The sequence below is a fragment of the Papaver somniferum genome, chromosome 1 (genome assembly GCF_003573695.1).
Source record: "Papaver somniferum cultivar HN1 chromosome 1, ASM357369v1, whole genome shotgun sequence".
NCBI classification, from domain to species: Eukaryota; Viridiplantae; Streptophyta; class Magnoliopsida; order Ranunculales; family Papaveraceae; genus Papaver; species Papaver somniferum.
In genome coordinates this window covers 12,451,312-12,465,879 of record NC_039358.1, presented here as the reverse complement: position 1 = coordinate 12,465,879, position 14,568 = coordinate 12,451,312, and positions in this window count along the sequence as shown.

The following is a 14,568-nucleotide window of genomic DNA, read 5'->3' as shown; positions in this document are numbered from 1 at the left end:
GGGGGGGGGGGGGGGGGGGGAAGATGGTGTCGATGGGGTTTGAGGAAGGGTGTGTTTGGCGATGGGTATAGGTATTAGGTACTAGGGTGTTGAGCAGGTGTAGAGGATTTTGATGTTTCGCGAAGCTAGACCGATGGATGGGAAGATGGTAGGTGGATCCAATGGCGATACGGAGGTAAGCGTGGAGCGACCGTCAGATGAAGGGATGTAGCAAAACGGACGACCCAAGATGGAGATGGGCGTTGTGATGTAAAGCGGGGGCTTCGGAGTTTGATGTGCGATGATGGAGCGACCGTAGGATGCTGAAATGCTTCGATCTGACGGCTGAAATCCGAGACGGGCTTGGATATAGAAAATGGGTTTGGGTAAGGGTTTTGGGCCTTGGGAAATCTTGAGCCCACTTCTTCTTTAAGAACAAATCTCTTCTTCAGGCCCATTTCTAGCCTTTTGGTCTTGTGCACGACATTCTTCGCGGCTTCCTTGTGTAATTCCTCCCGTCTTCTACTTTTCTTCTCTTTTCGCTCCGCAATTCATCCAAACTTTATTTATTACCTAAAAATGCAAAATTAAGTAAGAAAAATATTTATTCTTGAAAACAATGAAAATACAGAATATGGGATAAAATGTAGAATTAATGCACAAAAGATGAGTTAAATGCCAACAAAAAGGGATAAATATATACAATATTTTGCACTCATCAATACGCCCAGCATTTACCGCGATCAAGATAAGAAGATTCGTTAATCTCAACTAAGGTCATATGGGAGTAGCTATCGTTGTCACGAACTGACAACCTTTGCAGCTCATAATAAGGCGGAAGAGGTGGAAGATCCTTAACAACAACTTCTTCTACCTCTGCGACCACAACATCCTCATACACCATAGTCATCTCAGTACTCACAGATACCTCAGTATCCTCAGATGATGGAGATGGCATAGCATCAGGATGATCCGTTCTCGGGGGTAAGTCCGTAGACGAAGAGGGCCTACGCTCCTTATCCACAGGATTCTTCGTAAGATTAATGGTTCCTAACACCAACAGAATAAACATCCCAATCAGCAGTGGCGGACGAAAAATCACAGTCCATTACAAAAACAGATCAGGGGCAAAAATCAACATACTTTGGGCATGGGTTTTATTAAACCAACCAAAAGGAAAAGTTTAAACTCATCACGGGGCAAAATCAAGGGTCATTCATCACATGATCGAAGTTGCAGATGAAGAACAATCATGGCAAGATCATCATCAAAATACAAAATAGGATGAAACCAAAGCCCTCATACAACGAGAATGGCCAAAAAAGAATTATAATTCCCACATGCAAGCACCACAACAACATCCAGCAATCGAAAGAGGAGATGCATAACTAAGCATAAAGAAGTATGAAAGAAACAACAACGAGTAAGAACCACTTACTTGCACAATAAGACGCTGATCAGAACTTCGAAGAAGCAAAAGAAAAAATGGAGCAGTTAGTAGCAGGAGAAAAAATATCTGAGAAAGGGATGGAGAGCGACAGTTCGAGGAAGGTAAAAGGAGTTAATGAAAATTCCTTCTCTTTATTCCCATCTTATAGGCGGTTGGAGAATACAAAAATTTGGATGTCCCGAAATTGAAGGGGAAGTTATTGCATGAAAGGACATGTAAGGACCACTCAATCGGTACGTGCAAAAATGGCGGCGTAATGGAAGTTTCCTTCCAATTCTACCAAATGGTAGAATATGAAAGAAAAGGGGCAAACTATGAATACCAATATTCTGCGGAGCACGTGTCACGATCTTAGTGGCCGCATACAAAATTAACTGTGTAGCCTTCGCTATACAGAGAAGCCTGGGTAACAAAGGATACCTTCGCAGATCTACTTTATCCCGTCCCAAAGAAGGATGCCTCAACGGTTGAGATAAGAAGAGTAAAAGCCTAGTCTAATAATTATTAAATGACGTATCTAATAATCATTAAATGCACAAATCTCTTATCTACATGCATAATCAAAGCACGTGAAGAGAGAAGGCGTGGAAGAACCCGATTGGCAAAAGCTGGCGGTGAACGAAGGTACAACCTGTACTAAGGTTGGGAAGTTCCCGAAGGAACGTGGGTCAGCTGAGGTGGCAGAGTGCGACTGGAGAAAGCATGCGGTGAACGAAGGTACCATTGGTACGAAAGGTATATCAGAGAACGATGGACCCAGGGGAAGCAAAGATATACCTGGAGCAGAAGGGTCTATAAATACCAAGCCTCACCAACAAACTAAGGGCATTCAATATCGAGGAGAGAAGATCTAGTCTTAAGCTTATACCTCTTTAATGTTTGGAACTTAAGTATCCTTGAACTTGAGTTCTCTCTATTACTTTGGGAAGCATTTAAGATCTCTGTAACCACCATTAAGATCTTTGTAACCACCATACTCAATACAAAACAATTACTCATTACCCCGTGGACGTAGACGAAAGTCGAACCATGTAATCTCTCGTGTCTCATGATAATTTAGAAGCTTTTGCATTATGTTTGTGTTCTTCGTTATTATTGGGATCGTGAATACCATTTATTACTAAGCATCATCAGTTCAACAGAGGCATCAATACTACTTAGTATATGATCCTCTGAGCTGTACACATTACGTAGACTACGGGAAAACGAGTAGTCACATAGAGCAATCTTGGATTCAACTCAGCTTAGACCATCAAATAGTGATGTCATAGATTGGAAGTCAGTTTGGAAAACTAACCTTTCTATAAAAATTCAGCACTTCATATGGAAATTCCTTCATCAATGCCTACCAACTAGGGATAAAAATTCTAGATTCACTTCCCACACTCAAGATGTTTTCCCTCTTTGTAATGGTCAAATATAAACTAGTCAGCATCTTTCTCTGGATTGTAATGTCTTTACTTATGTGTTGTCTAACATGGACATTGTGTGCAGTTGCTACAAGGTAAGTACTTGCGTGAATGGATGAAAACTTGGTTTGATAAAGACCCTAAAAATAGACCTAAGAATATAAACCAATTTCACAGCATCTGTTTTACTATGTGGCGCATATGGAAGATGAGATGTAGTGTTATATTTGAAAATGAGCAGATTAATACTAATTCAGTTGTTACGGGTATTAAGACTCATATGGCTGATTGGCAGAGGGTTCAAATAGTTCAAACTTCAGGAAGAAGTGATCATATATCTCTAGTTCATCAAAGGATATGGAAAAAACCTGGAAATAATGATATTAAAGTTAATTTTGATGCAGCTTATTGTAAATTTAATGGACTGACAGGAATCAGACTAATTAGTCGTGATGTTTCAGGTACAAGCAATGGAGCTTGTGGAACCTGCACCTCAGCAATGAACCCATAGCAAGCAGAAGCATTGGCCACATTTGAAGCAGTGGTGTGGGAAAATGAAAAGGGTTTCCTGCATTCACATCTTGAAGGTGACAGCCAGAGAGCAGTGAATGCAATAAATGGAAGCAGATGAGCGATTAAATGGACCAATGCTAATACAATTCAAGATATCACTTATTTACTTAGTAGTTTTACCACATGGAAATGCACTTTTATCCATCGTGAAGGAAATAAAGTCGCAGATTCTATAGCGAAAAAAATCAATTTCTTTTAATTCTAAACAGGTTTGGCAAACTCATATGCCCCCTGGATTTCTGAAGCTTTAGCTTCTGATGAAACATTATTGTTTACTTCCATTTAAGTTTAAATAAAATTTCTTCTTTTCGTAATAAAAAAAAAACTTACGGTGTTGGTTGGGTGTATGCGACTAGACGGTGATTTAAGTGAACAGACATGGCCCAATTACTGCATTACGGGTATCCTACGTAAACCTAATTGCTCATCAACTACACGCCGTACTTTTGATATGATCATAGTCCTTATTTTATTTACCTCAACAAGTAGTGAAAACTACAGAGAGACCCATTTTTTAGATTTTCTCCACTGTCAAACCCACCGTCCCAAAAGTTCACGGGCACACCCATATCCACGTGAAAAATTATTAGCAAACCCATTTTTAAAAAAAATACATTTTCTTCATGAAAAACTATTCTTTTTTCTTCTTCTCTTTCCATGTTCTTTATCTACTGATGATTTGTGAGATGAGTTTAAGAATTGGGTAAATAGATTTTGTTGATGAAGTTGTATATACAATGAAGGAGATGATGTTATTATGAATCATGGAGGAGAAAATTAGGAATCGAAGTAATAATTAGGGAGAAAAAAATTTGATTATAAATTTGTAGCGATTTGGAGGTTATTAGAGGATAAATTGAAGGGTTTTTGATGAATTTTTGAATCTGAGAGTAAAATAGAGATTAGAGATCGTTTCGTCGCAGCTGTAGGTGACTGGTGAGTTAGGGTTTGAGATTGTTTCTGAAATAGAAGAAGAAATTGATGATGGTTATCTGGAATTATAAGTTGAATATGGTGATGAAAGTGAGATAAAAGAAGTGACGTTTAACCTGGAGCAACGAGAGACAACATAATTAGCAATTGGAGAGAGAATTAAGATGGATTTTGGAGAAGGCAGAGTGGAATCATCACCGATAGATGATTTTCTACGAAAGATTGATTTGAATGATTTATCTTTAATGAAGTTATCAAAGATCTTAATTCCACTCTAGCAGAAGGGTAATCCTGAATACAATGTAAGTTTGGTAGCTATCTAGTTATTTGATCCGCCTCCTCCTGCATCTTTAGTTCTGTGTTGTATACCTCCAAAGCTCATAGGCATATTTTGGTTGTTTGAGTTCTTCATCGGTGTCATGTAAGCATTCAAATATTATGTACGTAGTTTGGCCATTGAAAGATGAAAAAGATTTCATAGAAATGCAGTTTATTCTATTTCAAAAGTTCAATTGTCACTCAAATGCATCTCATAGTCTTCGAGAATTGTGAGTCTGGAGACATTTTAATGAGTGGAGTCAAGAATGTTATCAATGTTCGTCAACATTTTTTGTCCATTTTATGATCTGACGGACGAATCCCTCTGCAATGGCATTCTTCTTTTATAGCATTGAGCTAGATGGTCTGTGGTTGTCTTTTTGTGGTATTTTTGTTTTACTGTTAGATTATCTTGCGGTTAATTTAATGCTACCATTTTATTTAACTATTCAGGAAATGCCGTCTTTGTGTTCTCTGATCCATTGAATTCTGAATCGTTTTATAGGGTTAATGTAAACAAGGGGTAGATGATATCTTTAACCTCCTCATTCAAATAGGTGTCCACTAACTAATTACAGTAGTCCTATGTTTTTTTCCTCTTTAATTGCAGTAGTCCTATGTTGTTTTCCTCTTTTTTTGTTTGATGATTGTTAAGCTACAAGTTTTAACTTAATGGTTGTTATGCATTCTCGAAATTGGTTGCATAACACGTTCTGCAACTTTTTTTTTCATAACTTGTTATGTAGTCCAAAAAACGGTTGCATAACACGTTATGCAACTACTTTTTTTTTAGTATTGAAACCAACAAAAAATAAGGTTGCATAACTTGTCATGCACCTACAATAATATCTACATAACATGTTATGCAGTCGTGGTTATGCATCCGAAAATATGACTGCATAATGCATCGAGAAAATTGTTGCACAATCTTTTATGCATCGAGAAAATAGATGCATAACCTGATATGCATCCGTAGATATGGATGCATACTGCATTATGCATCAATTTTTTTATGTGCGCACTAAAATCAACCAAAACAATGGTTACATAACTTGTTATAGATGCATAACTTTGTTATCCAAATGCATAATTTGTTATGCAGGGGAGAAAGTGGTTGCATAATTCGTTATGCGTCTGCAGAATGTGTTATGCATCTTTTTTGGTGGCTGCATAATGGTTATGTATCAAGTTTTCGAAAATTTTGTCTAAAATGATGATCACCTCCGATTTTTTCGTGAAAAACAAAAATTTGATATTCTTGTTTGTACTTGTTGCGTAGCTCTCTTAAAAAGATTTCCAACGATATAAAATTTGTAAAATTCCAAGGCGAGGATTTTTAGATATGTTATATCCAAGTTGCGTTCCCAATTATACCCCTGATACATAACCCGTCATACGGATGCATAATCCGTCATGCAGAAATTTTTAATAATTTTATATAATTATGGATGTCACGGAAATAATAATGGATATCACGATACCTAAAATTAATTATGGGCCTAACAATGAGAATATCATTTTTTTTGGCTTGCGCCTAATTTTCCCCAACAAGTATTCTTTCTCTTGGTGAGACTAAAGAGTACTTGTTGGACAATGAATTATTTGATTTAATAATAACCTCTTATTATTGCAACAAAATAAAATAAAAAAACCCACTCTTTGGTCTCATCACCGATTCATTGTCACTTACCTATGGATCGTCACTTAATTTCTTACCCGTTCATCTGATATGATCATAGTTAAAACGGTGCATTATGTGGTGAACCGAAATTAAGGGAAAACCGCCAGTCACAGAAGGAGGTTGATCGTGACTTTTTGTGGGCGGATCTGTTTCCGCGCCTCATATAGCCGACCAATCACATATCATATTGGTTACCTGTCGTCAGGGGCGGAGCTACATATTGACTTGGGCTTAAGCCAGCCCAAAGTCAAGAAAACCTCAAAACTTTACAGTTGTTTTAAATTTGGAAAAAAAAACTCCATGCCTAAAACATAGGCTTAAACCACCCACCAATACAATTAGTTTTCAATCCATCCCTACCTTTATTTTCTAGTTGCGCCACCACCTGTCGCACCCCTTTTTAATTGACCAATCAAATCATTCGTAGCCTATATGTTTCGCTTCCAATAGCCTCCAAAGTAAGCTAATCGGGCTGCTTAGTTTTATTTAAAATTAACTCTTGGCGCCCGTCCAAGTCAGTCGCAAAGCGATCACAACCATCTGACTTGGCTGGACGATTTAGCAAGCCTGACTCCTCCTATGTTCAGTCAATCAGGGGCCATAGTGACTACCTGTCGTTCATTTATTGTCATGACCAATTAGATCACTCGTAGCCTACATGCTCCGCTTCCAATAGCCAACCAAAGTAGGCTTAGTTTTATTCAAAATTAAATCTTGGCTGCCCAAATAAGTCGCAAAACGATCACAACCATCCAATTTGGCCGGATGATTTAAATAGCCTGACTCTTGCAATTCTCGACCGATCAAGCCCCATGGTGACTACCTGTCGCCATTTTTTTTTTCCAGACAATCAGGTAGCTCATATCCTACCTGCTCCGTTCCTAATGACTTGCCAAAATAGGCTAGTCGGGTTGCCTTAAAAACCTTATTAGGTTAAATAAAATCATATGTGTCAGTCGCGGATTGATCTCAACCGCTCGACTTAGATTGCTAATTTTACTGGTCTAGATTCAATTCTGGTCGACTAATGAGGTAGCGTGACTGCTACCTGTCATCCCCCCTCGAATGATCAATCACATCGTCCATAACTCACATATGCAACTACCAATAATCGACCAATGAGGGCTTGCCAGGCTCCTTTAAAAGTTATATAAAAGGATTTGCGGTGGATCCGGACCATCCATTATAATCGATATGTTTTACGTATCGGTTTTATAACTTAATAACATAAGTTATTTAAGAGCACCACGTGCTAGTTTTTGTGTGCTTCTCCTAGCAAGTCATATGAGACTTGACCTATCACCACCTATACCTGCAACATGGATCGCATATGATTGGTCGAAACCTACATGTCTTATATACACGATCAACATCACATGCTTACTTGATTAAATGACCACATCTTCTTCCCCATCTCTCATAACTACTCTTCAGTCAAAAAGAGGTGTTGGAATAATCACGTTCCACTAAACAACTTTCCTACCTAGACAGGTCAACCTAGTCATGCAGGTCAGGATAGTTGAGCAAGTCGACTTATTTTACAATTTTTACACGAGGCATCAATAATGTCACAAATGGGGGATGTTTATCAGGGTATTGGTCTAGCGGCCTACAACATGTGGTGTGAAACACACCCGTTCATGAGATAGTGACAAGAAGAGCTGAAAAAGCGGGGGTCTAACAACCACACCCAATATTTCGTTTAGGCAATATGTATGGACAAACTCCAATATAAATCCAAGAGAATCAACTAGACAGTTAGACTCAATTAATGCAAATACATCCAAGAGTTGTATCTCTATTTCTCAATGTAATCAGCAGATCAACCAGATAGAAATCCACGAGCATATCACATCCCTAGAAAAAGGCTAATTTTTCAAATTTTACCCTCTTTTAATGATCAAAAAAAGGGAAAATCCTTTTCAATACCAGCTTATGATATGAAAAGATCAACAAAATTACAGAAAAACAAAAGAAAATAATACAAAAAAAAAACTTTTCCTAAAGCCTGATTTGTGCTCAACTCTTGTCTCTTTGACTAGGCACATGAGACAAGATGCACCTTCAACACGATCAAGCAGTGTTGTGGTGAACAATAATCTGTCCACCATTCAATTCATGTATGGAATTATTAATACCCTTTTCTCACAAAATGTTTATACCTTGTTCTTTTCCGGAGAGGTCTAATTAATTCTTTAGAAATCAAATTTTTCAGAGAAGAAATGAGTTTACTTACCCCCGATGAATTAGACTTCTGAACAAGTTTGAGCTTGTTTGCTAATCGATTTGCTCTCCATTGAAGTTTGTTGACATATCTTATTCTGTGTTTGTACTTGTAACACTTAAAGAGTTCATGACCTTAAAAGTACAATAAGAACATGTCAATGTGGAGGACGGTTAAGACACCGTAGCTGAGCATGCTGCTAAACAAATTGAGGTACCTGAAATATGTGAAATAGAATTTTCAGTAGACGGGAAAACATCCATTTCATCCTCCATAGTGGTCGACGAAGTTTCTCCAGGAAGAATATCAAGATTGATGTACGTATTACTACAATTATCAAAATAAATATTTTCACCAAGGAGTACAACACTTGACTTTTCATCTTCATCTGAATCATAGTGATCAGACATTTCATCAAGAGTTGCAACAATACCTTTGTTCCCAGTGTATTTTCTACGATTTGGACACTCACTAGCAAAATGACCAAAACCTTTACACTTGAAGCACTGAGGCATATCCTCATCATCAGTATCGACCGTGTCCCCGTTTTTAGGAGGAGCACGGTCATGAGGTTTTACTGATGACCCGGGTTTATATCTGATGAACAGTTTACTTCTCTTCAAAAGAAGATCTAAACTGTCCTGTGATCAGTGAAACTGAGTTGTCAAGATCTTCATATGATGAATCAGTCTCAATAAGTTCAACAAGAGTTTCCAACACCTTTACTTTTATCAAGCAATTTAGTGTTATTTTGTGTTTTGAAAGCAACATCCTTCCCAGATTTGGATGTACGCTCATGATCAAAGATCTTTAACTTCCCAATCAGAGTATTTTTGGATAAAGTGTTAAGGTTATTTTCTTCAATGATGGAATGTTTCGTAGAATCTTATTTGGCTGGCAACGATCTGAGAATTTTCATCACAATGTCCTTTTCAGGAATAGTCTTACCCAATGCAAAAGATGCATTAAAAATTTCAGACACTTTGTGATTAAACTCATCAAATGAATCTTCATTAGCCATACGAAAGTTTTCCAAATCAGAATTTAGGTTTTTAAGCCTAGCTTCTTTCTTAGAGGAATTTCCTTCGAATACAGTTTCTAAGATATCCCATGATTCTTTCAACTTAGTGCACGTAGTCACATAGTGATGAAAGTCTGAGGTAATGGCATGGATGATAACATTTAATCCGTCAGAATTTTTCTTTGCAGCGAGAATCTCTGCAGGATCATATGCACCAATATCCTTTGGAACAGTTACATCGCCTTCTGTAACAACCGGAGGAATATAGCCATTAACTACATGAACCCATGATTGAAAATCACGCGCTTGAAGAAAAGCACGCATAGCAAGTTTCCCCCATAAGTAATTAGAGCCATCGAAGACTGGTGGTACATTTATAGAGATAGCGTTTATGTCCATTGAGTCAGATTGTTACAAACATAGAATTATGAGATCTTAAACGTGTTTTCCTTCTTTGATACAAATTGAAAAAGCAGGGGTCTAACAACCACACTCAATATTTCGTTTAGGAAATATGTATGGACAAACTCTAATATAAATACAAGATAATCAACTAGACAGTCAAACTCAATCAATGGAAATACATCCAAGAGTTGTATCTCTGTTTCTCAATGTAATCAACAAATCAAACAGATAGAAATCCGCGAGCCTGATTAGTATGAAAAAAACTTGAATGGTACCAAAGACCAATGTTCAAGTGTCAATCAATTTATATCAACAACCAAAGGTTGGATTATCTAATTGATTGAGCTACGCATAACCTGTGATATTTCAATTATATAGAAATATAATGCGGAAAAGAAATAGCACAGACACCATAATATTGTTAACGAGGAAACCGCAAATGCAGAAAAACCCCGAAACCTAGCCCAGATTTGAACACCATACTGTATTAAGCCGCTACAGACTCTAGCCTACTACAAGTTAACTTCGAAATGGAATGTAGTTGAGCCCAAACCAATCTCACTCTGATTAAGGTACAGACGCGTTCCTTACGCCTCTGAATCCCAGCAGGACTCTACGCACTTGATTCCCTTAGCTGATCTCACCCACAACTAAGAGATGCTACGACCCAAAGTCGAAGACTTGATAAACAAATATGTCTCACACAAAAAAATATATTGAATAGATAAATCTGTCTCCCACAAAAATACCTACTGGTTTTTGTTCCGTCTTTTTGTAAATCAAGGTGAAAAGGAATCAATTGATACACCAGACTTATATTCCCGAAGAACAACCTGGTAATATCAATCACCTCACAATGATCTTAACCGCATGGAAGCAGAACAAGATATTGTGGAATCACAAACGATGATACCAAGATGTTTGTGACTACTTTTTATCGTACCTATCGGAGAATGAATCTCGAGCAAATATTAGAAAAGATAATACTCAATACGATAGAACAAAGTAAGATCTGAACATGCAACTATAGAGAAAATAGTTGGGTCTGGATTCATAATCCCAATGAAGTCTTTAAGTCTTTAACCTATAATGGTTTTATAAAAACCTAGGTTAAAAGAGAATCAACTATAGTCGCAACTAATATCACATAGGAGGTGTGGGGATTAGGTTTCCCAGTTGCTAGAATTCTCCTTTATATAGTCTTCAAATCAGGGTTTGCAATCAATGTTACCTTGGTAACAGAGTATTAAATATTCACCATTAGGTACAAGATAATATCTTTCAACCGTTAGATCGAACTTAGCTTGTTACAAACAAATGAAATGTGACTTCATTTAGATATGGGTAACCGTATTTAAACGTGTATACCTTGTTGGTCAACAATAGTTAACCAAAGTTAGACATATGAACACTTTCATATCAACCTTGTTCATCTTAATCACAACTAGTTCAAATGACTCAAATGAAACTGTTATAGATTTGTTGAATTGTTTATATTCTCATAGAAGTATACAAGACACAATTGAAGCAAAATAAATTTTGATTAACTCAAATCAATTCATGAACATTATAGCCACGGTTTGCAAATATTGCATTTCTTATTAAATAAATGTATTTGTTCATGAACAACCGATTTTAGAACATAACCCACCCAAGTATGCAAACAGGTACACATACTTAGAGTTCCCGACTTGGTCTGCACACCAGTATGCAAACGGGTACGCATACTATCGTTCACGACAAAACTCAATTGAATACTCGGACTTGAACTGTTAAGCCGGTACGCATACGGGTATGCATACTAAGTTCCCAGACTTGGAATATATCTACAACAGTTAGCATACGAGTACACATACTGTGCTATATCCAATCAATGGTTAATTGTTCTAAACTCCACTTTAACCATTGAAACATTCTTAGAAGATGGGAATAGCTGTCTCACACAAACTATTAGCTTCAAAACAATTTTCAAGTGATCAAACGATCAATAAGAAATATTCCGAGTCTACATAAAATGATTGTCTCACACAAATCATGTAAGATGTTACCAGGCGATTTTCACATGATCATCTTTTGACTTTCGTCAAGAATAAAAGATGAAATTGGTTAAAGCGAAAGCTTACCAACACATATTTCGAGAAATATGTAAGCGAGTTAAACTTAGATCGAAATATCAAATGTGTATACGGTAAAGTCTATATAGATATACGACTTTTGTATCAATAGAAGATAGAATAAAAATAGACTTCTGAGTGATAAATGAGTTCAAGTCTCCACATACCTTTTGTTGATGAAGTTCCACAAGCTCCCCTTAGTAGTTCTTCATCTTCGATCGATGAACACCGTGAAGTATAAAGCTCAACTACACATTCGATCCTAATTAGAGAAATAGCGATAAGTAGACTAGAAATCAAGACTTATAGTTTTGACAACTAAACTTGACAAACAAGCTTGAGATAGAAATTCTTGCGAGTTCGACCGAGCAGTGCTCTAACAAGAGCGGGTATTTGATGAGTAGAGGAGTAGTGGGTTCATAACCGTCAAGTCGCGCCTTAACAATAAAGACACGGTTTTGACACTTTCACACGATCTCCACTTCTTCACTACTTAACAACCTCCACTTCCCATGAGATTAGGGTGTTCTACTATGACTTGATATAAATAGGATTTTAACATATTTAATCAACAATCAACACAAGTATCCAGAAAACACATAGAACATACAACTTACACTTTGCAAGTAAGTTCTACCTTCTGATACATAGTCATAAACAACCACACCTTACAGAGTTCATCAACCTAATCTCAACACCTTCTCTGCTTCCCTCTCTAAGATCAAACCTTCTCCTTCCTTTGTGACTGAAGCAAGACTGGAACGACCATTTCTTGGTTTCGACCAGAATTATACTGATTGATCTCTCGAATCTAAAGAACTCTTGTTTAGTACATTTTTTTAGGGTTAGACTTGTTTCTCATCAACCTACCCCATTTTACCATTTTCAGCAAAATCAGTTTTTTTACCTTACTTCAAATTGGCGACCATAGTGGGAGATTATAATCTCGGTTACAAAATCAATTTCTCAATTTTCATCTTCAATTTTCTTTCAATTTCAACATGGTTGATCTTAGGTCGGGATCAGTGACTAACCCAAATCCCAATATTGCTAGAACTGGAAGTCATTGCTAAAACTCAGCAGGACATGGCTACAACCTAGAAGGAGTTTCTCACCTATCTCAAGACCTTGGCAAGGAGACTTTTACCGGGGCAACGTTACCAGCCAACTGAACAAGAAAGGACTGCGTTCATAGCTTCCACCGACACTAGTACTTCTAGGGGACCTGTTCAGGGAGATTGATAAGTCTAGGTGATTGGTGACCGTCAACCAGCAAGAAATCAACAAATCAAACTTCATCACCAGTGAATATTTAGAGTGGTTTATTCAAAATCAAGGGAATGAGGGATCAGCTATTGCTCACCAGCATCAGCCTCTTTACCCTCCCTAAATTCATAGGATACACTTCCCTTTTATTCTCATTATATTATGGGATATGATCAATGCTCGTGAACACATCTCACGCCTCTGTGATTCATTGGGAGAGCATAAGTACAACCATGTACTTCGTCTGAAGGAGATTTCAAAATCTCTTACAAGCAGAGCATATACATGGTACAACAACATCACACCAAACAACATAACTAATTGATGAGAGATGGTTGACACCTTTTACAGGAAATAATTCTTTGTATCTGAGCAATCACCTTGTCAGACCTGTGAAGGATATTCCAACGGAGAAATGAGCATCCCAATGATTATGTTAAGCGATTCAGGATTCAAACGCTAGACAGTCATGACCCTAATGTAATTGTGATGCAATTGGTAGAGTTGTGTATCAATGGCATGATACATGTATACCGTGATTTTCTAGAGAACTTGTGCTTCCAGATATTTTCTGAGATTCATGGGGATGCTAAACGGTCATCTACAACAGCACCTGCATTACTGGAATCTAAGAGCAAACCTACCAAGAACGGTGAAGCACGTGAGACTCGAGGCAATCGGTGTCTCATCAACAAGCAGTACAATGTTCAGCTATTGGTGAGTACTGTGACTGAAAGTGGCAAGAAAAAATATTTAACGACAGAACAACAACCCAAGCATGCAGTGTCATCACCGCAAACGGCTCGACATGCTCGGAAGGCCAGTCAGGTGACTGCAACCAAACCTCCGAATCAACAACAGAAAACAGGAGAAGCTGCAAACGCCCCGGATTTTCCATTTCTAATTGAAAAGGTGATTGAACTTACAGAGGTCTGGATACAATATGGTGCTGTCAAGCTACCTCCTATCAGGCGTCCACCAACTGAACGAGAAATGGAAGTCCCTAAGTACTACCTGGCTGATAGGTTTGTCAATCATCCTACAAGTGACTGCAATAGGTTGAGGCACATATTCAAGGAGACAATTGACTCAGGAGAACTCCCATTTGGGACTGAAAGAGTGCAAATGGACCCTCTACCTGTCAGAAATTTCACAATATATGGAGACTCCATCAACAAGAATGTACAATCGATGA